This window comes from Prionailurus bengalensis, chromosome C2, assembly GCF_016509475.1.
Source record: "Prionailurus bengalensis isolate Pbe53 chromosome C2, Fcat_Pben_1.1_paternal_pri, whole genome shotgun sequence".
NCBI classification, from domain to species: domain Eukaryota; kingdom Metazoa; phylum Chordata; class Mammalia; order Carnivora; family Felidae; genus Prionailurus; species Prionailurus bengalensis.
This window is the reverse complement of record NC_057350.1, coordinates 84,126,036-84,149,036: the sequence shown is the minus strand read 5'-3', so window position 1 is coordinate 84,149,036 and position 23,001 is coordinate 84,126,036. Positions and strand designations below refer to the sequence as shown.

The 23,001-nt window shown below is 41.9% G+C and overlaps 1 protein-coding gene across 4 annotated transcripts in view; it reads left to right on the top strand.

Annotated features, from left to right (window-relative positions):
* The first annotated feature begins 14,910 nt into the window (after positions 1 to 14,910).
* Positions 14,911 to 23,001, top strand: part of KLHL24 (kelch like family member 24) — a 43,423-nt gene continuing 35,332 nt past the window's right edge. Inside the window, exons 1-2 of one of the 4 annotated variants that reach the window (XM_043594788.1) lie at positions 14,912 to 15,084; positions 22,377 to 22,505. The gene's annotated coding sequence lies outside the window, so the exon portion shown is untranslated. Of the gene's footprint in view, positions 15,085 to 22,038; positions 22,506 to 23,001 lie in introns of those variants that run through there. The other 3 variants (XM_043594790.1, XM_043594789.1, XM_043594792.1) reach the window with 3 other exon arrangements.

Here is a 23,001-nt window from a genome sequence, read left to right as displayed (position 1 = left end):
TCTTTTCCCACCAAGCTTTGCTGCTACCATTAAATTTGTCTCATATAAAAGTTCTCTGGTTAAAAAAAAAAAAGTTCTCTGATTCTAAATGGGGTCAGATCCATCAATGGACATTAAATGCCTCAGCTCCCAATGGTTCTTTTTTTTCTTTTCTTTCTTTCTTTCTTTTTTTTTTTTTTAATGTTTATTTTTGAGGGAGCATGAGCGGGGGAGGGGCAGGGAAAGAAGGGGACAGAAGATCTGAAGCAGGCTCTGGGCTGACAGCAGCCAGCCCACCCTGGGGCTTGTATTGACGAACTGTGAGATCATGACCTCAGCCGAAATTGGATGCTCAACCGACTGAGCCACCCAAGCGCCCCCCAATGGTTCTTTTAATAAAATGTGGGTGGTTATGAAATAAGCAGAAGGAAATGTCTCCAGCAGCACTGCCCAGCTCCCTATTCTGCAGTGCTTTAAACTCTACCTCTTCTAGGCTGCAAATCCAGCCTAATCTTACACTATAGGGCAAATTTCCTTTCTGGGCAATCTGAGGTACCTGGACTAATAATTCAGCCTTCTATATCCTAGTCTGGTGGCTGCTTCCATTCTGAACCTACTACAAGAATGGGAATGGCTTGTATCTAAGCCCCTGTCTTAAAACCTCAAGCGACCTTGATCCCCTGCCTGGGTCCCCAAGGACAAGCCAGCCTGGCATCCCAGTAACTTGAAGATAGTTACCTTACAGGAGAGCCTTGTCCTCCTCAGGTACCATCTCAAGAGGAGTGATGTGTGCTGTTGTGAAATGTTGTGAGCAGAGGTGAAAGGACCCAACCTGGGCTCTTGGCTCAGCTCTGGCCCAAGGCAAAAAGGATGGACTTTGGGTGCTAACCAGGGAGTGTCAGCCAGACCTCAGCAGGAAGGGAGCCTTAGAAGTTGGTCCCAAGCCACTGTATGCTAGGGCTTTGTCCTGTTTCCTGCCAGACTCTGAGATGGCTCCTAACTTAAGTTAGGCTTAGTCAGCAAAAGACATCTAGGGTGACAATTCAGAGGGATGGAATCAAACAAAGCCAGACTTTCCTCCCCTCTGTTATAGTCTGAGTTTCCCAAAGAAACAGAACCAATAGGAAAAAGTAGGTAGGTAGGTACATTAGAGAGAAAGAGAGAGAGATAAATAGATAATAAGCAATCAACTCACACAATTATGGAAGCTGAGAAGCCCCAATATTTGCAATTGGCAAGCTGGAGACCCAGAAGAGCCAATGGTATAGTTTCAGTTTGAGTCTGACCCAATGGCAGGAAAAGACCAAGGTCCCATCTCAAAGACAATCAGGCAGAAAGAGAATTTTCTTTTTCTTCATCTTTTTGGTTCTATTTAGGCCTTCAACCAATTGGATGAGGCCACCCACATTAGAGAGGATATTCTGCTTTACTCAGTGTACAGATTCAAATGTTAATCTCATCCAGTAACACCCTCACAGACACACCCAGAAATGACGTTTGACCAGATATCTGGGCAACCCATAGCCTAAACAAACTGACACTTAAAATTAACCATCATACCCTCCGTGGGCCTCAGTTTCCTCAATTTTACAAAGAGGAGATAGGTTCTGGTGATATTCGGTTTTATTTCTGGTTCTATGAACTTACCAGAAGACCTAGCCTATTCTGTAATCAGTATAATAATATTACCTGGAGATACGTGTTGTAAAAAGCAAATTAGATATTATGTATGAAAGTGTAAAGCAGTGAGATTATTATTTTTTGAGATTATTGAAGTACTCTGTAAGATTATAAAATTATTATTGCTACTAATTATCATAATTATCATGCCCTCTCCTTGGCTGTTACCCATGGTAACCTGTAGTCAATGCCACTATTACTGTCAGTTACATCTTGCAGCCCTACTGTTCCCCTACATTGTCACAATGTTTCAGCCATTATCTCAGTCATTGTCAATTTTACTACTCTGCTTGAAGATGTAGATTTCATTATTCAAGTATAGCAAGACCAACATATGAGCAGTTGACTGTCATTGAAAAAATAGTTACTCATAGTTCCCAGCAAAGGAGGTACACCGTGCCACATGGGGCCGCATGCGGAAGCACTAGAATCCATCAGGAGGCAGAGGAAGCAAGAGAAAAACATGGCCAAGAACAGAAAGGAATAGGTGAGGCAGGGAAGCAGATTTAGAATTGGGTGGTTTGAGTAATTTCAGCAGACTCTAGGACTTTGGGGCTGTCTCTAGTAGCCAGGTACGTAGCCCCGGGGCAATGAAGGCAGGGGAACAATGACCCAAAGGTGAGAGCCCAGTGAGAAGCACTGGTTGGGATAAGGTCTTAGATTGGTTGGTTTACATATAAAAGATACTCTCCTAAAAGAGTTGTTTGCTATCTGTAGGAATTTGGTAACCCCAGGAGAGACAGCACCTTCTAGCAGGCAAAGCCCCAAAAGCACCAAAATAAAAACACTTAATAGACACCTCAGTACTTAACACATACCCTAACGAGGTATTGATCTTTACTATCATAGTTTAATTTCATTGAAACTGAGAGTTCACAGTTAAGAGAGTTCTTTCTCTATTTTTCATTTGTTCACTTGACAAGCGTCTGTAAAGCACTTACTATGTACAGGACATTATCTTAAGTCCTGGGTACAAAGAAGGAAAACAAACAGTGCTTTTCTTTAAGTGGGAGTAACATGATGAAACAAGTTAAAATGCCTGTGATAAATGTTTTGACAATAAGAAGTCCTGTAACAGGAGAGACACCAAACACAGCTTGAAAGGGACAAGATTCCTCAGTGCCATGTCCCCTACCCCACACTATGAAGTTGGGGGGCTCAGCTCAGAGCGTGTGGCAAAAGAACTGAATAAATTCTCCTTGTCTTCTCCCAACAGCTCCTCCAATAAGGTCCTTTTGAATAAAAAAAAAACATTTGGGGGGGGGGGCGCAGTAGGGGCAGAGGGAGAGAGAACAAGTCTTTTTTTTTTTTTTTTCCCCTGAGAGAGGGAAAAAACACTCACCAGGAAGGGGCAGAGAGGGAGAGAAAGAATCTTAAGTAGGATGTGCTTAAGGTTGTACGTATAGTATTAACTCAAATATGCAAAAAATATGTATAAATAGCTATAGATGTATTAATATATCATGACCTGAGCTGAAATCAAGAGTCGGTGTCCAACGGACTGAGCCACCCAGGTGCCTCTTGAATAAGTTTTTTAATGTTCATTTATTTATTTTTGAGAGGGAGAGAGTGTATGTGTGTGCAAGTGGGGGAGGGGACAGAGAGAAAGAAGGAGAGAGAGAGAGGGAGGGAGACACAGAATCTGAAGCAGGCTCCAGGCTCTGAGCTCTTATCACAGAGCCTGATGCTGGGCTCAAACTCACAAACCGGGGGATCATGACCTGAGCCAAAGTCGAATGCTTAACGGACTGAGCCACCGAGGCACCCCTTGAATAAAATTTTTGGACGAAATGATTTTCCCTTTTACATTTCTGAGAATTCACCATAAGGATATCCTGCACTAGAAGTAAAAGTTTATATGCAGAAAGATGTCCATTGCAGAATTATCAAAATTGGGGGAGAAAAAAACTAGATGTAATATAAGTATCCAAAAACAATGGAATAATTGAACAAAGTAAGGCACAGCTACCAATGCACATTATGAAGGACAAAGAACTATATAATGGCTCAGAAGGAGCACAGACCCTAGAGTCAGATTTTCTAAACTTCATCCTTTGTGCAAAGTAGTTAATGTTCCTGTTTCTCAGTTTTCCCTTGTAAAATGGGGTTAGCTAATAATAGTTGCTATCTTGTACTGTTGTTATGGAGATTGAACAAGATACTTTAAGTAAAGCACTTAACAAACACCTACAGTAGTGCTTAGAAAATGTTGCCATTACTGTTTTCATTATTAATATGAAGTTAATTGAGTGTACTTAATAAAGCATAGAAAATGTTCCCAGTACAGTCTTAAATGAAAAAAATATATAAAATAGTAAGTATGTAAACAAATGCTGAGCCTGTGAGAAATACATGTGAAATAGTGGTATTGATAGCATAGTGACATTGTGAATTATATTTTAATGAAAGATTTTAATCTTATTTCAAACTTCCCTCTTACTAGAAAAGGAGAGGGAGGAATAAAAAATAAAACTGAAAATATTAGGTAACACTAAAGTAGTTGTATGGTAGGAGACTCAAAAAACATCAAAAATAGGGGCGCCTGGGTGGCGCAGTCGGTTAAGCGTCCGACTTCAGCCAGGTCACGATCTTGCGGTCCGTGAGTTTGAGCCCCGCGTCAGGCTCTGGGCTGATGGCTCAGAGCCTGGAGCCTGTTTCCGATTCTGTGTCTCCCTCTCTCTCTGCCCCTCCCCCGTTCATGCTCTGTCTCTCTCTGTCCCAAAAATAAATAAACGTTGAAAAAAAAAAACATCAAAAATAAAAATGGGATTCATGTTTGCAGAGTTGATGAGCCTTTATCACCTTCAATTTGGGGAAAGACATCTTTTTTTAACATATAAAACTCCAACTGATCTCAATTATTTAGTTATAACATGTTGATGCAAGCTAATTCCAGGCTACAGGTCAGTGTCATTGGGACTGCCAAGAGGTTGAAGATGAAAACAGATTAGAGAGAAGGAAATAGAAAACTGAATATTAAATGTTGATATATAAGAGTTTATTTTGTATGTATAGTATTGACTCAAATATTTAAAACTATGTATAAATAGCTATAGATGTATTAATATAAACATAAAGTAAAAAATTGGAAATGTATTGCTAAGAATAGCTATCTTTGGGTAGCAATCTCTTCTTTTTCTTTTCTAAAGTTGTCTACTCAGCATATAATACTTTTAAATTGGGAAAAAGAGAACTTTAAAAAAATATTCATTTCTTCTTTTTACAGGAAGGGATTTTTAACGAGAAGGTAAGAGGGAGAGCACAAGCCAGTGATGTCGTAAATTCCCTAGTGCATGTGATTGTTTACTCTAAAAAGTCCCTGAGTTGGGAGCTAAAAATAATAAGAGCGGGGGGCTGAATTTGGGGAGGCAACAAGTCCCACAAGAAAGGCTGTGAGCGGGGCAAACTGGGGTTCGGCACAGGAGCGGGGTGACTAAGAGAAAGGGAAGGTTAGCTCAGTCTCTCCCTTAGGAGTGGGGACTGCATAAGGAGTTGGTGCTCAGCCAGGGATGCAGCTTGGAGAGGCTTTGTGGGGAGCACTACTTCATGAATGGAAGAGTCGTTTTAAAGGTTCAGTGGAGGAGCCACGTTCAGTTTATCCTCCCCAATCTCATTAGCCTGTCAAGCAGGCTTTCCTACTCCCAGACCTGGAACCTGATTTCTGGTCATGTGTAGCCTCTGATCCAACCAATTCCTTTCCAAAGAATTTTTTGTACCTGCAGGTATGTTCTGATTTAGGTGCTTCTTTAACTAAACGACCTTTTCCAATGAAGTCCTTTTAACAAAGAAAAACACAGACTTCCCGTACTTCAAAAACTAGACAAGCCTTTGGAAACAGTTTAGCCAAATGCCCTCATGAGTGCAAGGCACTGTGGCTTTTCTAAAAGCCGGGGGGAAACCGGGGCCCAAGGAGATTAGGTGATTTGTCCAGGGTGACTGGGTAAGGTATGGCAGGGCCCCCCATGATCCCTCTTTTTTCTGTGTATTTGTTTTCTACTACCCTATGTTAAACAAGAAGAATCTTTCTTTGCCGGGATACATCAACACAAAGTTAGCTCCTGTCATAATAGGATTTATCATAATATCTTGACGAATAATGCTTACCACTATGTCCTGACTGAATAACATCCTTTATTGAGGCCTATGTGCTTTTTATAAGCTGTCTTTTAATTCTCATAATAAAAAGGTATTATTAGAATGCATTTTCAGACAAAGCATCAAAGCAGTTAAATAAACCATCCACCATCACCCTGTTAGGTAGCAGAGTCAGGATCTGAACCCAGTCCATCTGAATCCGAAGTTACCTTCTTGAATATCCATAAAAATGTCCTGATGCATGTGTGTATGTGTGTGTGAACACTATACTATATATATAATGGATTATTACTCAGTCTCAAAAAAGAAGGAAATCCTGCCATTTGGAACAACATGGGTGAATCTGGATGAGCTAAATGAATGAGCCAGACACAGAAAGACAAATATTGCATAATCTCACTTATATATGGAATCTAAAAAAAGTTGAAGCTGTAGAAGCAGAGAACAAAATGGTATTGCCAGGGGCTGGGGGCTGGGAAAATGTGAAGATGTTTAGCAAAGTACAAAGTTTCTGTTTTGCAAGATGAATTAAGTTTGAGACCCTAATGTACAACAATGTGACTATAGTTAATAATACTTTATTGTATTCTTGAAATTTCCTAAGAAGGGAGCTCTGAAATGTTCTTATAAAGAAAGAAGAAAACAGTGGGACCCTGGCTGGCTTAGTCATGGAACATGCAACTCTTGATCTCAGGATTGTGAGTTCGAGTCCAACACTGAGAATAGAGATTACTTAAAAACAAAATCTTAAAAAAAAAAAAAAGGTAACTATCTGAGGTGCTAGATATGTTAATTAGCTTGATTGTGGTAATCATTTCACAATGATTTCAAATCTTGAAGTTGTATACCTGAAATATATACAATTTGTTTTTTATTTATTTATTTATTTATTTATTTATTTATTTATTTATAGACAGAGCATGACCCAGGTGAGTTAGAGAGAGGGAAGCACAGAATCTGAAGTATGCTCCAGGCTCTGAGTTGGTAGTACAGAGCCCAATGCAGGGCTCAAACTCACAAACCCTGAGGTCATGAGCTGAAGTAGGACGCTTAAGCAATGGAACCACCGAGGCACCCCTATATGATTTTTAATTATCAAATATATTCTAGTAGAAATTTAAAAATAATTTTAAAAAATACCTTGACTGTACAAAAAAAGAAAAAGTTACTCTGATGTGGCTAGCCTTTATTAAAGTAAATTCATCATTCTCTAAAGTTCTCTCATTAGTGAAATTGTTTTTTCTTTAATGAAAATGGCAACATTTAAGCATCTTGACATTATATGAGAACTAAATTCCTAAAATGTATTATTTCTAAACACCTTCATAAAGCTACCAGGATAAAAATTTTCGCCCTCGACTTATTTTTATTTCACTTGAGTGTGCAAAGTATTACTACAGTGTATTGCTATAATATGGTAATGCTTTGCATACTCAAGCGAAGGGGAAAAAAAAGGAAGCCAGGGTAAAATTTTTATGAGAACTGTAAAGGAGAAATCTTAGATACTTCCTGTGTTTTATTTTATTTTCCATTAATATGGCAATCTTCACAAGTTTTATATTATGAAACATTTACTCTGGCACTTGAATTAATAAATAAAAAGCAAGGTGCCCTCCAATTCCTTACTAGTCTTCAGGACAAAGATCATTCAGAGTTCATCCTGAAAAGCATCTAAATTTAGAGATTTGCTGCAGGAGCAAAACTTTCATGTACCAGTAATAGAACCAGACTGGCTATCCAAGGTATGTCAGGCATGTGTTTGCGATGCTGTCACAAGCAGGGTCAAGAGTATCTGTCCCTGTGCACTGGTGACCTAGGAGGCCTGCTGTTTCTAGGCCAGTTACAAAGAGATCTGGGGCTGGAAGGAAAGGAGATTGCAGTAGTGACCACAGGAGCTTATTTGATCACATTTGTCAGGCAAGTGTTTTTTAAAACATTTTTGTTTCATTTGCAAAGTGTATATATGTACATAGTTGTTTTTTTTTTTCCTTAGTGTCAAAAACTTACTGAAAAAAACATAGATCTCCCTCAACCCTTGACTGCTAGCCCCTTGATCTGCAACTCAGAGGAAATACATGGCCTTTGAGTGTGGATATTTTAAAGCAGAGGCAAACTGCTTTCCTACATCTGGTAGTCAGTCTCTTTCTATTTTTTTAATCCTCCGAATACCCACCGGAAAAGACAAAAGAAGTTAGAGGACAGGACCCTGGTGAATATTCAGACAGGCTGCTTTGGCTTGTTTTTCAAATATAGATAACAGAGGTTATAAGTTCTTTTACATTTCCTTTCTTTCAGTCTTTACCCCTCATTTATTTTTTTAATTTTTTATTTTTAGGGAGAGAGAAAGAGGGAGAGAGAGGATGCACACTTGCACAGGGGAGGGGCAGAGGGCAGAGGAGAGAGAATCTCAAACGCGAGGCTTGATCCCAGGAGCCTGGGATCATGACCTGAGCCAAAATCAAGAGAGTCAATGGATTGAGTCACCCAGGCACCCCCACCCCTCCTATTCTTAAATCAGAGGACAAAGCATATAGGATTTAGCTAGAATTGGTGGGTAACAGCTTTGGTTGTTATTGAGCACTTGCTATATTCCAGGCCCTATATATAGTTTTTGTTTTTCTCAGTTCATCTTCATAATAATTCTATGAGGTGGGTATTTTTATCCTCATTTTTACAGATGAGGAAACTGGGAAAGAGTAAGTAATTTACTCAAGGATATATAGCTACTAAGAAACCGAGATAAATTTTGAACCTAGACTCTCCAACTCTGAAACCCCACTGGAAACATTTAGATTTTCAGTCTTCATAGGGAGACAGAGGACATGACCAGCAGAGTGCCGAGCCTATGTAAGGAGTGAACAATGGCATAGCACAAATTAGGGTGGTCCCTGGCCTATCTATCACCGTGTGGGAATTGCTCTGAGATCTGCATTAGAGGATCTGATGAGCAAGCATCAACTGAGCTTACTAAAGTGAGAATTCTCAGGCTGGAGATTAGTGTGCCAGCCTCAACAGATGCAGTTTCTTAAGAAACTGGATGGGGTCTTTCAAGAACAGGAATGGTCTGCTGCAGATATTCTTGGGCAGGTCCAGCCCTTTCATACCTGCCGAAGAATTCCTGGGAAGGCTTCCAATCAGGCAAAAGGGAACCACAAAGGGACAAGACACTCTTAGAAACTGCAGTCATTTGGAAGGAGAGCAGTGCTAGGGACCGCAGAGAAAGATCAAGTTGGAATTATATATGCCTCTTAAATGTCACACAGGGTAGCAAGAAACTGGAGATGGCGTCAAAGTCCACGTGGCCAGCAGCAGGAATTCTATATGGACTCACAGTCATCTGTGGGACAGATTGCTGAGCAGAGCTTAAAGTGGGAAGAGTCATTTTTTAAACTGGCCTAAGCATGGGACCAGATGCCAGGAACAAGAGAAAACACTTTTCATATATGTTCATACCTGAGAGGGTTTCACAGCAAGTCATGTGAAAAGGTGCTAGGGGGTGTCCATTGGAGAATCAGGTCCACCTAGGGCAATCAGGGCAGGAGTAATTATGACAAAACTTTTCCAAAATGTCAGGTTTCCTCTGGGACCAAAGGAAACATCTGAATTCTCACTACTGAGGAATTAAGGAAGCAGAAAGGGAGGTGAAATCAGATGTCCTCAGGGCAGAAGAATGAAAAGCAGAGTAGGGACTGGCATCACAGAGCAGGGAGGGTGCAAGTATGCCTCAGCCCCCTGAAGTCAGAGCCCAGGACTCACGGTGACCAGTCACCCTTATCTGCACTAGTGTAGCAAGTTTGATAACAGGATCACCAACCCTTGGCATCTCATTGACGTCAACCTGGGACAGTTTCAAGAACAAAGCAAGGAATGCCACCCCACCCACCAGCAGAAGAAGGGTTTGCTTCAGCTCTGAGGAAAGACACCTTATGGCAGACTGTGCTCATGAGGGGAAAACTCAGGGAAGGGGAGAGGGAGCTCACCTACCAGGTGGCAGACTTACCTCTTTTCCCAGATCTCAAAATGGAAAAATTTCCAGCTGTATCTTTCCTTGTGGAATCCTAATGCTTCTATGTTTGACCTTAAGTTTTAACTGGTCTAGTGGGACTAGACTGTCTGGGTTGGGATTGGAGTAAGAATCTCAAGAGGACAATTCAAACCTTTCCTGGTAACTATATAGCCAGGGAGAGTCGGATCTCTGCATTCAAAGGACTTCAGAGATGAGTCACATCTAAACTCACCAGAGAAAAAGGGAGGGAAGGCGTGGGCCTCAAGACTGGAGAGACTCAGGTGCCAAGAGCAAATAGTGTGCTGTGTTTACTCTCCCCTTCACTCAACACTCCGAGGTGGTATTGTGTAATAGACTTGCTAAGACGTTAAATAGTCTATGGAGGAAAATGGGGTGGGAGTGGGGTGGGCAGACATTGTTTGTTATTTATGCTATTCTCTGTTTTTTTTTTTAAGGTTTTTTTTGTTTGTTTGTTTTTATGTTTGTTTCTTGTTGAGAGAAAGAGAGCATGAGCAGGGGAGGGCAGAGAGAGGCGGGGACAGAGTATCCGAAGCGGGCACTACGCTGACAGCAGCGAGACCAATGTGAAGCTCAAATTCACAAACCATGAGATCATGACATGAACCAAAGTCCAACACTCAACCAGCTGAACCACCCAGGCACCCCCCCCTTTTTTTAAGTTTTATTTATTTAAGTAATCTCTATATCCATCGTGGGGCTCGAACTCACAACTCTGAGATTAAGAGTCACACACTCCTCCAACTGAGCTAGCCAGGAGCCTCAATATTCTCTCTTCCGAAGAATGGAACTCTCCTCTTTGAAAGATGATGAGTGTGAAAATACGAATTGCAGAAAAGGAGATGGAGGGGGGGTGTATCTAGGAGGAAGGTTGGCAGAGAACATGGAAAGGGAGGAAGCCCAAGTTTGTGGTTGGAGAGAGGTCCAAAGAGAGGGTGCCTGGTGGGGAAAAGAGGAGTAGCTAATACCAATAGAGAAGCTAAGATGAGGGAGAAGAGATGTTTGAAGGGAATTGTTATGGAGTTTTGTGGTGTGAAATGCCTTATGATTTTCTCTTTATGAAACCTTCAGTAAAATCTCCATTCATCAGTGTTTTGCAACTGGGATTTGTTACAAGGGAGATCAAAGGACACAGCTACATTCAGAGACTGGATATAAACACAGTGTGAGTGTCACTTCTAAAGGACCTGAGAGGTATTCACGGCTTCACAGCAGGTCAAGGAGAGAGGAAACAATCAGAGGAGGTAGCACCAGAGATGAGCCTTAACCAATGACCAACATTTCTACTACAATAGTGCACAGGGGCTTTAAGTGTGAGAGGCCAAGAGGGGAGGCAGAAAGGTCTGAAAGTGTTTCATATTATTTAGAGAATGGTGATTTACTATGTCCTGACAGTTGTCTGCATGAAGAAATGGAGCAGGCTGGAGAGAAAAAAAAGAATGCTGGAAGAACTATGGATGATAGGCCATACCTTAAAGGTTGTCGTGGGGGGCGCCTGGGTGGCTCAGTCAGTTAAGCATCCGACTTCAGCTCAGGTCACGATCTCACGGTCCATGAGTTCAAGCCCCACGTCGGACTCTGGGCTGATGGCTCAGAGCCTGGAGCCTGCTTCCAATTCTGTGTCTCCCTCTCTCTCTGCCCCTCCCCCATTCATGCTCTGTCTCTCTCTGTCTCAAAAATAAATAAACGTTAAAAAAATTTTTTTTTTAAAAAAGGTTGTCGTGGATGTGCTGGAGAGCAGAACAGAGGGAAATGGGGTATTTGCAAGAAAAGAATATGGCACAGTATGCTATATCCCTGAAAGGAGAGAAAATAGGTCTGAAGACCCTCTGATTCCCCTACTCCACGTAGCTGCCTCCTTCAAATGACTAAGCCAACCTGAATTGTAAACGTTGTATAAGATAAATCATGTTTCAGCTTAATCTTACTCAACTTCAGTAGATTCCCCCTGGATTTGACATCTCTGCTCTGCTCCTATTCCAACCCTAGCTGAGGAAAAGACTGCCACCCGGCCATGCTCATTGATTTGTGGGAGAGGTGTAATTCCCAGGGCCCTCCACCAATGCTGAAACTACCTGTATTCTGGTTGCCTGAGGAGCTCCCACACCCACCAGTAGGCCTCTTCCTGTCTACAGAGCTGCCTATTCTATGGGTCCCCTCAATCTCTTCCACTCTCAGAACTCTGATTGATTAGATTACCCTGCACAACTGCTGCAACAGAGTCTGAGGACCTCCGTATATAGATGAGTCCAGGGTGTCTGGTGGCAATTTTTTTTTTTTAACAAATTTTTTTTTTTTTTTTGAGAGAGAGAGAGAGAGTGAGTGAATGGGGAAAGGGGGTAGAGGGAGAGAGAATCTGAAGCAGGCTCTATGCTCAGTGCAGAGCCCCTATGTAGGGCTCCATCCCACGACCCTGGGATCATGACCTGAACCAAAATCAAGAGTCAGACACTCAACCGACTGAGCCATCCAGGTGCCCGTGCAATTTTTTCACTCTGATCCCTATAACCTCAAGAAGTAGAGCTCATTCCATCAGTTAACATATTGAACATCTACTAGGGAATCTATGATACAAAATGAATTAAGACATGATCCCTGGGACACTTGACTGGCTCAGTCGGGGGAGCATGTGACTCTTGATCTCAGGGTTGTGAGTTCGAGCCCCACATTGGGTATAGAAATTATTTAAAAATAAAATCTAGGGGCGCCTGGGTGGCTTAGTCGGTTAAGCGTCCGACTTCAGCTCAGGTCACGATCTCACGGTCCGTGGGTTCGAGCCCCCCGTCCGTGGGTTCGAGCCCCCCGTCGGGCTCTGGGCTGATGGCTCAGAGCCTGGAGCCTGCTTCCGATTCTGTGTCTCCCTCTCTCTCTGCTCCTCCCCCATTCATGCTCTGTCTCTCTCTGTCTCAAAAATAAATAAACGTTAAAAAAAAAATAAAAATAAAATCTAAAAAAAAAAAGAAAAGTCTTGATCCCTGACCTCAGGGGTCTAAGTTGAGAAAGACATGTAAATAAACATGGATAAGTAATGTGTTAACTGCTAAGAAGGAGGTAAGGAAGGGCTGCTGTGGAAAGACAGAGCAGAGGCAACTAGTACAGAGGGTATTGGGGAGGAAAGAAGAGTTCCCCAGGACTCCTGGAAGGAAAGGCAGGAGTTAGCCCAGTGAAGGAATGGAGGTGGCATAAGAGGCATAGGGAGCAAGCTGTGGATGCAAATGGTCTGGAGACAGAGAAAGTCCTTTGGGCAGCTGTGGGTAGTTCATCGAAGCTGGTGTTCAGGCTGCATAGGTAGACCCCAGGGTGCATCAAGAAGGATCTTGTATGCATTGCCAGGGAATTGGGACTTTATAAAGGCAGGGAGAGCCATGGGTTCCTACTCCAGGAAAAACAAAAAGCCATATGAGACAGGAAATTGTATATTATTTGAGTCAGCACTGAATAATAAATACACAGTCTTAATAATAAGACTTAATAAACATTAAATAACAATTTAACCAGAAATTATAATATTAGAAGGATGGCGGGAACAGGCATGACAGCTTCCTTATTAAGACATAGCCATGTTATGTGAAAATATAGATACAAATAACCAGAATAGCTCAAATAATTGTGGTTTGCTTCTAAAGAATGAGGAGTATAAAGGATGGGAGATGGGACTGCTGTTTTACCACTAGCCTTGTAATATGTAACTTTGTAAATAAGCTTTTTAGAAAGATAACTATGTACCTATATTAATATAAATTAAAACTCTTTTTAAGTATCTATGTGTAAACCTCAGCTTCATCACTCAATAAGTGAGTGACCAGGGGACAACTCTTTATCCTATCTGTTGTTTCTTCATCTGTAAATTGGAATAGTGACACTTATTTTGCAGGGTTATTATGAGGATTAGAGAATATATGTGAAGTGCATAGCACTTAGTCTGAAGCTTAGTAAATAATTCAATATTTATTAAATATTTAATATGTAAACATAATAAATTGCAGGCATTTTCTTTTTAAGTTTTTTTTAAATTTAAGTAATCTCTACACCCAAGGTGGTATTCAAACTCATGACCCTGAGATCAAGAGTCTTGGGCTCTTCTGATTGAGCTAAGCAGGTGCTCCCTGAGAATTTTTGTTTTTAATAAGAGATGGAAAAGAGGCCTAAAAAGTATATTTAGAAGGACTGGAAACATGCCTTCTTTATTTATTTCCACCTCCGGTCATTGGAACACATTCCATTATTTAACAAAAAGGTATGACTGTATTCATAAAGTATAGAAGGGAGAGAAGTTATCCCAATATTAGAAGCCAAAACCTAGTTAAATGTTTGAAAAATCAGGTGGTTGAAAAAATATTTGCAGAAACAAAAGGAGAAAATGCTGTCCTTTGAGGTATCTATCTGCCTGAGAAAAATAAGGATTTGTGACAACGTTGTTCACTTGCACTAGGTTTAAAATAAAAGGTAGGGGTGCCTAGGTGGCTCAGTCAGTTAAGCCTCGGACTTGGACTCCGGTCATGATCTTAAGGCGAGTTCGAGCTGCCTGGGGTTCTGCTAGACAGCTCAGAGCCTGGAGCCTACTTGGGATTCTGTGTCTTCCTCTCTGTCTGCCCTTCCCCGCTCATGTTCTGTCTCTCTCTCTCAAAAATATAATAAACATTAAAAAAATAAAAGGTAACCTAGCATTTGATATGACTGATATGAGTGAAATGAACAGATTTGCAGAGAAAGGTAGTTTCCCTGACCTGTCTAGCAACCAGAGCTAGTCCCTTTCACCCCTCCGGTCCTCAAATTTCCAGGTTGTGTATACAGGGGTCAAAAAAAAGATCTCTATGCCTAGGCCCACGCTCTAAGGTTCTGAGAATTGTCGGCAACGCGCTTTTGCCTGGGGACGTGGCAATAAACAAATGACTCGGGGTTTCTCACTAGGCTCCTAACACGGATGGATTTCCTTAACCCGTTTCTACCTAAAACAAAGTATTTCCGAATTAGCACCCTTAGATTGCTAATTGGGTCTCCTCACATTTGGCACCGACCCCCCCCCCCCCCCCATAGCGGGAAACCCTAGTGGCCCGGAAGGCGCCCCAGGAGTGGGAACTACATATCCCAGGGTGCCCCAGGGCGGGGGGCACCCACTCGGATTGGCCAGGGGTCGGTGACGCTCAGTGTTTTGGCCCGGACGGTCACATGTTTCCTTTGTTGTGAGCTACAGCAGACACTGGTGGCTGGAGGGGGACGCCGGCGCTGGGGAGAGCGCTGCGCCGCGGGCCGCTGAGGGAACGCAGGGGCCGCCGCTGCTGGCCGTTTCCAGCCTTCGCCGAGAGGTACCAGGGTTGACAGCTCCGGACTAGCCGAAAGGCGACGAATCGGCCAGAGCCGGGAGCGGAGGGGCGGCCGAGGTCGCGACCACTGGGGTGTCTGCAGAAGGAAGCCAGTGTTGGCCGGCGTCTCGGAGCCAGACGTGGGGCCTGAGGGGAGATTGAGGCTGGTATTGCAGGGCCTCTGTCTGGGGTGCAGCGTCTCCAGGGCACCCTGGGGGGGGGGGGGTTGGTCTTCAATCCCGGCACTGTAACGGCAGCCCTGAAGGGAGGGCACCTCCGCCTCCTGGCACTACCCTCCCGGAACCGCGGCGCTGCTGGCGCGCCCCGCCGGGGGCGGGTTGGGAGGAGCATGGCCGCCCGGGCTGGGGGTAGCAGGTGTGGGTCACCCCTTCGCCTCGAGGGCAGGAGCAGCTGGCGGACAGGGCTGGGCAGATGGGCCCCGCATGTTGCTGATGGGCTTTGAACGAGGCGCTGCTCTTTTTCAATCGAAAGAAGCACTGAGAATGAGAAGGTCTCAAGTCTTTTCGTTTGGTGGGAGCCACCGTTGGTCCTGTTGGGGAGGACTGACGGGGTCAAGGTGGGTCCCAGGGCAACGGGCCAGAGAAGCCCCATTAAAGCGGTTACGAAATGTGCTCGGCACTGTCACCTGACCGTTACCCCCGCCCCCACCCCCACCCCCCGCGAGCCTTTGTTTACCACGGACGGCGGCTGAGCCAGCGCCGGGAACCCAGCCCTGGAGCGACTGTCCCCGGGGAGTCGGGACGGGCGGGGGCGCCGGCGTTCAGCCCGCGGAGTCCCCGCCTAACCTCCCCACCTTCCTACCAGTCCAGGACTCGGTTTCTTAATTTGGTTCCTAATGTCCCCGCCCCCCAAGTTCTGGACACTTGGGGCTCTTGACTGTTATCACAGCTGGGATTGGGCGCCGGCGGCTGCCTGCAGGCGGGACGACTGGGCGAGTTCCGAGTGTTTATTGGCGGTTGTCCTGTCGCTGTGCCCAAGCAGCTCTTCCCCGCCCCCTTGAAGGTGATCTGGAGGACGCGCGGGAGCGCGCGCTCTCGGCTTCGGTGCTCCTGCGGCCCTTTTGGAGCTAGCGGCGCGCGTTCCCGCGCGGAAGGACTGGAGCGAGAGACCCAGCCCTCCCGGCGGTCACGACTGTCCCTCGGTGACCGCCGCAGCTTCTGCCAGAGCCTTAGGCAGTTCTGGGACTGCAGAGGACGGCAGCGCGGGCGCCCTTGGAGGACCGGAAAATTAGCCCTATTTAACTAGTGTCGCCTTATTACCGAGATGGTGGGAAGGAAATCCTTATGTGAATTTGTGCTTGCTGATTCTGTAAACAACGTATGAGTAGCTAAATAAGGACCATAACGCCATATTTTAGGATGCCTCACTCACCCCTGAGGCAGTGACTGAATTCACAGCTGATTTTAGTAATTAATCACTTGCTTTCAAGCAGCTTTTTAAAAATTACTTTTTAGTATTTGCAGCTACAGCTTTTTAGGTCCACCAGCCGAGCTTGATTTCTATTAGGAATGTAAAATAGATTTAAAATCTACCCGGTATAGACTAAGATTAAAATTAGAATTCTACTTAAAATAAATAAATAAATAAATGATAGCTTAGGGATATCGTTCTAAAAGTTAAGCGCCTTGTATACCCCGGTTTAGATTGTTTTCCTTGTTTAGAGGACTGTGGCACACTCCTGTATTTATCTCCATTGTAATTAAAAATTTTGAGTGAATTACAAATATGTTGTTTTAAAATTGTAAATTTAGGGGCGCCCGGGTGGCTCAGTGGATTAAGCCTCTGACTTTTGAGTTTGGCTCAGGTCATGATCTCATGGTTGGAGAGATCTAGCCCTCCTTGGGAGGGACACCACGGAGCCTGCTTTGGACTCTCTCTCTCTCCCTTTTTCTCTGCCCCCCCCCCCAAATAAACATTAAAAAGTGTAAATTAAGATGACAATAATAAAATCTCCAAGAACAATCACGTTAGCCACAGTGTATTATAGATGCGGTTTGCCTAATTTCATCAATAGGGTACTTGAGTTTTATCATGTTTTCTTTTCCTGTAAGTTTATAGGAATTCACCCAAGAATAATGCATTTCTATAGGAGATAAATTGAGTTCCCTGGCTGAAGCAGAAATTGAATATGAACAGTTCTCATTTGTTATGCATTCTTTTTTTTTTTTAATTTTTTTTTCAACGTTTATTTATTTTTGGGACAGAGAGAGACAGAGCATGAACAGGGGAGGGGCAGAGAGAGAGGGAGACACAGAATCGGAAACAGGCTCCAGGCTCTGAGCCATCAGCCCAGAGCCTGACGCGGGGCTCGAACTCCCGGACCACGAGATTGTGACCTGGCTGAAGTCGGACGCTTAACCGACTGCGCCACCCAGGCGCCCCTGTTATGCATTCTTAATATATTTTTAAAATTCAAGTAGAGATGGCTACACCAGAAGGGCAGCTTCTGAAATCCCACACTCCTCATCACTTGTGCATTGAGGGCATTTAACGTATCTAAGTACAAAATGCAATCTTTAAATCAGCATTCAAAAGCTTGCATATCTAGACAAAACCTGTGACTTATACCTGAACAGAAAAAAGAAATATTCTGAGTTAGGGCTATAAGCTTTAATTTAAACTTTCTTGACTTCTGTTCAAGTTGCTAAAACCTTAATCCTTTTTCAGAAAACTTTCTTTTAACTTCCTTGTTTTTCTGCCATTTCATTAAAACCCAAAGGTCAAGCCTATGACAAATACATACTATTAAGTGACTGCAGTTATTTTTGTATATACTTTTACCTAGAAATTTGGGACATCCTTTTTCAATAAATATTTAGGTATGGACTGTATACTGAAAAACGTAAATAAAATAGCCTCATAAGTGTATCCATATAAATATATGAAAAATACGTTTTATATGATTCTGATTGTGTTGTGATTAAAACAAAATGTGGCCACCTGACAACTATTGACATTTTAAAACCCTTATTCTTGGGGCGCCTGGGTGGCGCAGTCGGTTAAGCGTCCGGCTTCAGCCAGGTCACGATCTCGCGGTCCGTGAGTTCGAGCCCCGCGTCAGGCTCTGGGCTGATGGCTCAGAGCCTGGAGCCTGTTTCCAATTCTGTGTCTCCCTCTCTCTCTCTGCCCCTCCCCCATTCATGCTCTGTCTCTCTCTGTCCCAAAAATAAATAAACGTTAAAAAAAAACAAAACAAAACCCTTATTCTTTATCCTGTTAAAAACAATACCTGGGGTTCATGGGTGGCTCAGTCAGTTAAGTGTCTGACTCTTGCTTTTAGCTCAGGTCATGATCTCAACGGTTCATGAGTTAGACACCCCCCCCCCCCCCCCATAGAGCTCTGTGCTGACAGCAGGAGACCTGCTTGGGATTCTCTCTCTCTCTCTCTCTCTCTCTCTCTCTCTCTCTCTCTCCCCCTCCCTTACTCTCATGCTCTCTCTCAAAGTAAATAAAGTTAAAAACAAACAAAAAACACAATAGCTGAACTAACTTTAATTGATGGGTTTGTCACTGTAAATTCATCACCCAAGGGCTTATAATTTTTCAGCATTTGGCACATCCTAAAGTCTACCAACTTGATGTTTAAAAGTGATTAGGCTTTGTACTCAATAGTTTCTAAAACTTATTCTGTAAATAATTTGTGTCACCACTAAGGTAAATAAAAGTCACTAACTTACAAGTACTTTTATACATAGAGAAGTTGCTTGAAATACTGGATCTCAAACCTGTTTGAGTGGCAGAGCAGCAGGTAGGGTCCTTGCAGATTTAATTTGATTTTAAAATAAAATCATGCATTAAATACCTAAAAGAAACATGTTAGGATAAAACCAAATGACATTAAGTTTACATGTTAAGTCTAGTGAGAAGCATGAGTAGGCTCAATAAGGCAGCTTGATAGCAGGTGTGATTTTACATATATATACACATATATATATACGTATGTGTATATATATACGTATATAAGTATACGTATACATACTTATATATGTATATATATACACATACGTATGTATACGTATATAAGTATACGTATACTTATATACGTATATATATACACATACGTATATATATACACACGTATATACACATACGTATATATATATATACACATATACATACTTATATATGTATATATATACACATACATATATATATATATATATATATATATATATATATATAAACTGGAACTCATGAACTGTGAGATCATGACCTGAGTCAAAGTTGGACACTTAAAGGCCTGAGCCACCCAGGCGCCCTAGGTGTGATGTTTGATAATTAGCATTTTTTTTTTCCTTTGTGGGTTGGGAAATATTAGTAACCAAAAGTTTTAAGGCAAGGGAGAAAAACACTGAATGGAGAAATCTGATTTTTTTGTTCTGTGATTTGAGAGAAGAGGGTATTCTTTTTTAATTATAGAACTATATTGTTAAGTCTGACACATTAAGCACTGCTAAAGTTTTCATCATTAGATACCTCTTACTTTTTTTCTCTCATTAATCAAAGTCAGAACATATTGACCATTTGAATTCTAGTAAACAAGGGATAATCCCTAATTGCTATAAACCTAGAGAAAGAAATTTAAGTGTTAGTTGGTTTCTGGTGTCTTATGGTGGGTAAATGTGTTCTTGGTGGATCCATTAAGAAATTAGAAACGCTAGGGGTACCTGGGTGGCTCAGTTGGTTAGGCTTCAGCTCTCGATTTTGGCTCATGTCATGATCTCATGATTTCTGTGTTCAAGCCCTGCATCGGGCTCTGAACTGATGGCATGGAGCCTGCTTAAGATTCTCTTTCTCTCTCCCTCTCTCTCTGCCCCTCTCCCAGTTGCATGCACTCTCTCTCTCTCAAAATAAATAAACTTTAAGGGGCGCCTGTGTGGCTCAGTCAATTAAGCGTCTGACGCTTGATTTTGGCTCAGGACGTGATCTCACAGTTTTGGAGTTTGAGGCCTGTGTGGGGCTCTGCACTGGATGTACAGCCTGCTTGGGGTTCTTTCTCTCTTCCTGTCTCTCTCAAATAAATACACTTTAACAAATAAATACATAAATAAACTTTAAAAGAATAAAAAAGAAATTAGAAATGTTGAAAATAATATATTGTTTATTTACTATTTCTTGAATTATTTTTCATTCAGTTATGTAAAATAAACCCTTTATCCTCCTCTCAGGGGAAAAAAAAAGACAGAAAGAAAAAATAATATTTTTAAGACTGGGCTTTAAATACTGGATTTGTAAAACTTGGTTTAGGAACCACTCACTGCTCCAAGAGTAAAGCTTTAAATTAAAATTTCAAGAGTGTAAATTTATAGTTTTTAACAAGCCATTGAATAGAATGGTTCAAATAAATAAGCTTTTAAGAAAATAGGGTGAAAATATTTGAAATTTATAAAAAGTATACGGTTGGTTTTTTTTAAGTTTATTTATTTGGAGAGAAAGAGAGGGAGAGCACAAAAGGAGTGGGGGGTGGGCAGAGAGAGAGAGAAAGAGAGAGTCCCAGGCAGACCCAGAGCCACAAACATGACCTGAGCCGAAATCAAGAGTCTGACACTTAGCTGATTGAGCCACCTAGGTGTCCCTCTAGTCATTTTTTAATAATGGATTTACTATGTTGCACTTTTCTGGCTTTCCTTCTTTTTTTTTTTTTTTAACAATTTTTTATTTTTAAATTTACATCCAAGTTAGTATATAGTGCAACAATAATTTCAGGAGTAGATTCCTTAATGCCCCTTACCCATTTAGCCCATCCCCCTCCAACAACCCTCTGTTTGTTCTCTATATTTAAGAGTCTTTTATGTTTTGTCCCCCTCCCTGTTTTTGTATTATTTTTGCTTCCCTTCCCTTATGTTCATCTGTTTTGTATCTTAAAGTCCTCATATAAGTGAAGTCATATGATATTTGTCTTTCTCTGACTAATCTTGCTTAGCATAATACCCTCTAGTTCCATCCACGTAGTTGCAAATGGCAAGATTTCATTCTTTTTGATTGCCGAGTAATACTCCATTGTATATATATACCACATCTTTATCCATTCATCCATCAGTGGACATTTGGGCTCTTTCCATACTTTGGTTATTGTTGATACTTCTGCTATAAACATTGGGGTGCATGTGCCCCTTCAAAACAGCACACCTGTATCCCTTGGATAAATACTTAGTAGTGCAATTGCTGGGTCCTAGGATAGTTCTATTTTTAATTTTTTAGGAACTTTCATACTGTTTTCCAGAGTGGCTGCACCAGTTTGCATTCCCACCAGCAGTGCAAAAGAGATCCTCTTTCTCCACATCCTCGCCAACATCTGTTGTTGCCTGAGTTGTTAATGTTAGCCATTCTGGCAGGTGTGAGGTGGTAGCTCATTGTGGTTTTGATTTGTATTTCCCTGATGATGAGTGATGTTGAGCATTTTTTTCAGGTGTCGCTTGGCCATCTGGATGTCTTCTTTGGAGAAGTGTCTATTATGTCTTGCCCATTTCTTCACTGGATTATTTGTTTTTTGGGTGTTGAGTTTGATAAGTTCTCTATAGATTTTGGATACTAACCCTTTATCTGATATGTCATTTGCAAATATCTTCTCCCATTATGTCGGTTACCTTTTAGTTTTGCTGATTGTTTCCTTCACTGTGCAGAAGCTTTTTATTTTTGCTTTTGTTTCCCTTGCCTCCAGAGCTGTGTTGAGTAAGCAGTTGCCATGGCCAAGGTCAAAGACGTTTTTGCCTGCTTTCTCCTCGAGGATTTTGATGGCTTCCTGTGTTACATTTAGGTCTTCCATCCATTTTGAGTTTATTTTTGTGTATGGTGTAAGAAAGTGGTCCAGGTTCATTTTTCTGCATGTCGCTGTCCAGTTTTCCCAGCACCACTTGCTGAAGAGACTGTCTTTATTCCATTGGATATTCTTTCCTGTTTTGCCAAGGATTAGTTGGCCATACGTTTGTGGGTCCATTTTTGGGTTCTCTGTTCTGTTCCATTGATCTGAGTGTTTGTTTTTGTGCTAAGCTTTCCTTCTTTGGATTTACTTTGTAACTTTATATATCTTTAAAGATAAACCTCTTCTTTTTAGTCTTCTGGTTGTCTCTGCTGTGTTTTTCTTCACTCAAAGTTAAATTTGAGAAAATGGAGTAGTGTAGAGCATAGTATGTGGCAAGTCAGTACTGCTAGTTGTAGAGACCACATTAGTGAAAATATTGGTTTCCTTTACTATTTGGTATTTATTAGTCTTTAAAGCTCCTCATTAATCCACACTATCTTTAAGACTGATAGTAATTTCTTTCTTTGTATAGGATTCCTGCATTCTAAAGGAAAATTAAGTTTGGTTGCAGCATAGCTACACTCTAGATCAACTGTGATATTGTAGCTCCTCTCGACTTTACATTGGCCTCCTCTGTCCCTTGCCCTTACTTATTAGGGTGGTAAGTATTACTTTAAAACTCTGTTCAAAATGCCCTAGCGAATTGCCTTGTGATTCTACTCCTTAAGGTAATAATTGTAGACCAGATCAGTCATGAGAAAAATCTATTCCAATTTGTACCTGTGTTTTCTGCTGGTGAAACACTGAAAATTTGAATCTATTTTAATGTCAGTCTTAGAGTTCTTTTTTGTTGTTGTTTTAATTAATTAATTAATTAATTAAAGTAATCTCTACACCCAATGTGGAGTTCAAATTCACAACCCCGAGATCCAGAGTTACATGCTGTACTGACTGAGCCAGCCAGGGACCACAACCCTGCAGAGTCTTAAACTGGATCTCAATTCAATATTTGCAACTCAAGTGCCAGACAGAGAGTAAGCGCCCAGAAACCTTTCTTCATCTGACCCAAATCCCAACATTGGCTCAGGATCTTACTGTCCATTGGGAAAAAAACATTTAACTTAGCTAGGATTAATGATCCCCTAATTTGACCAAGT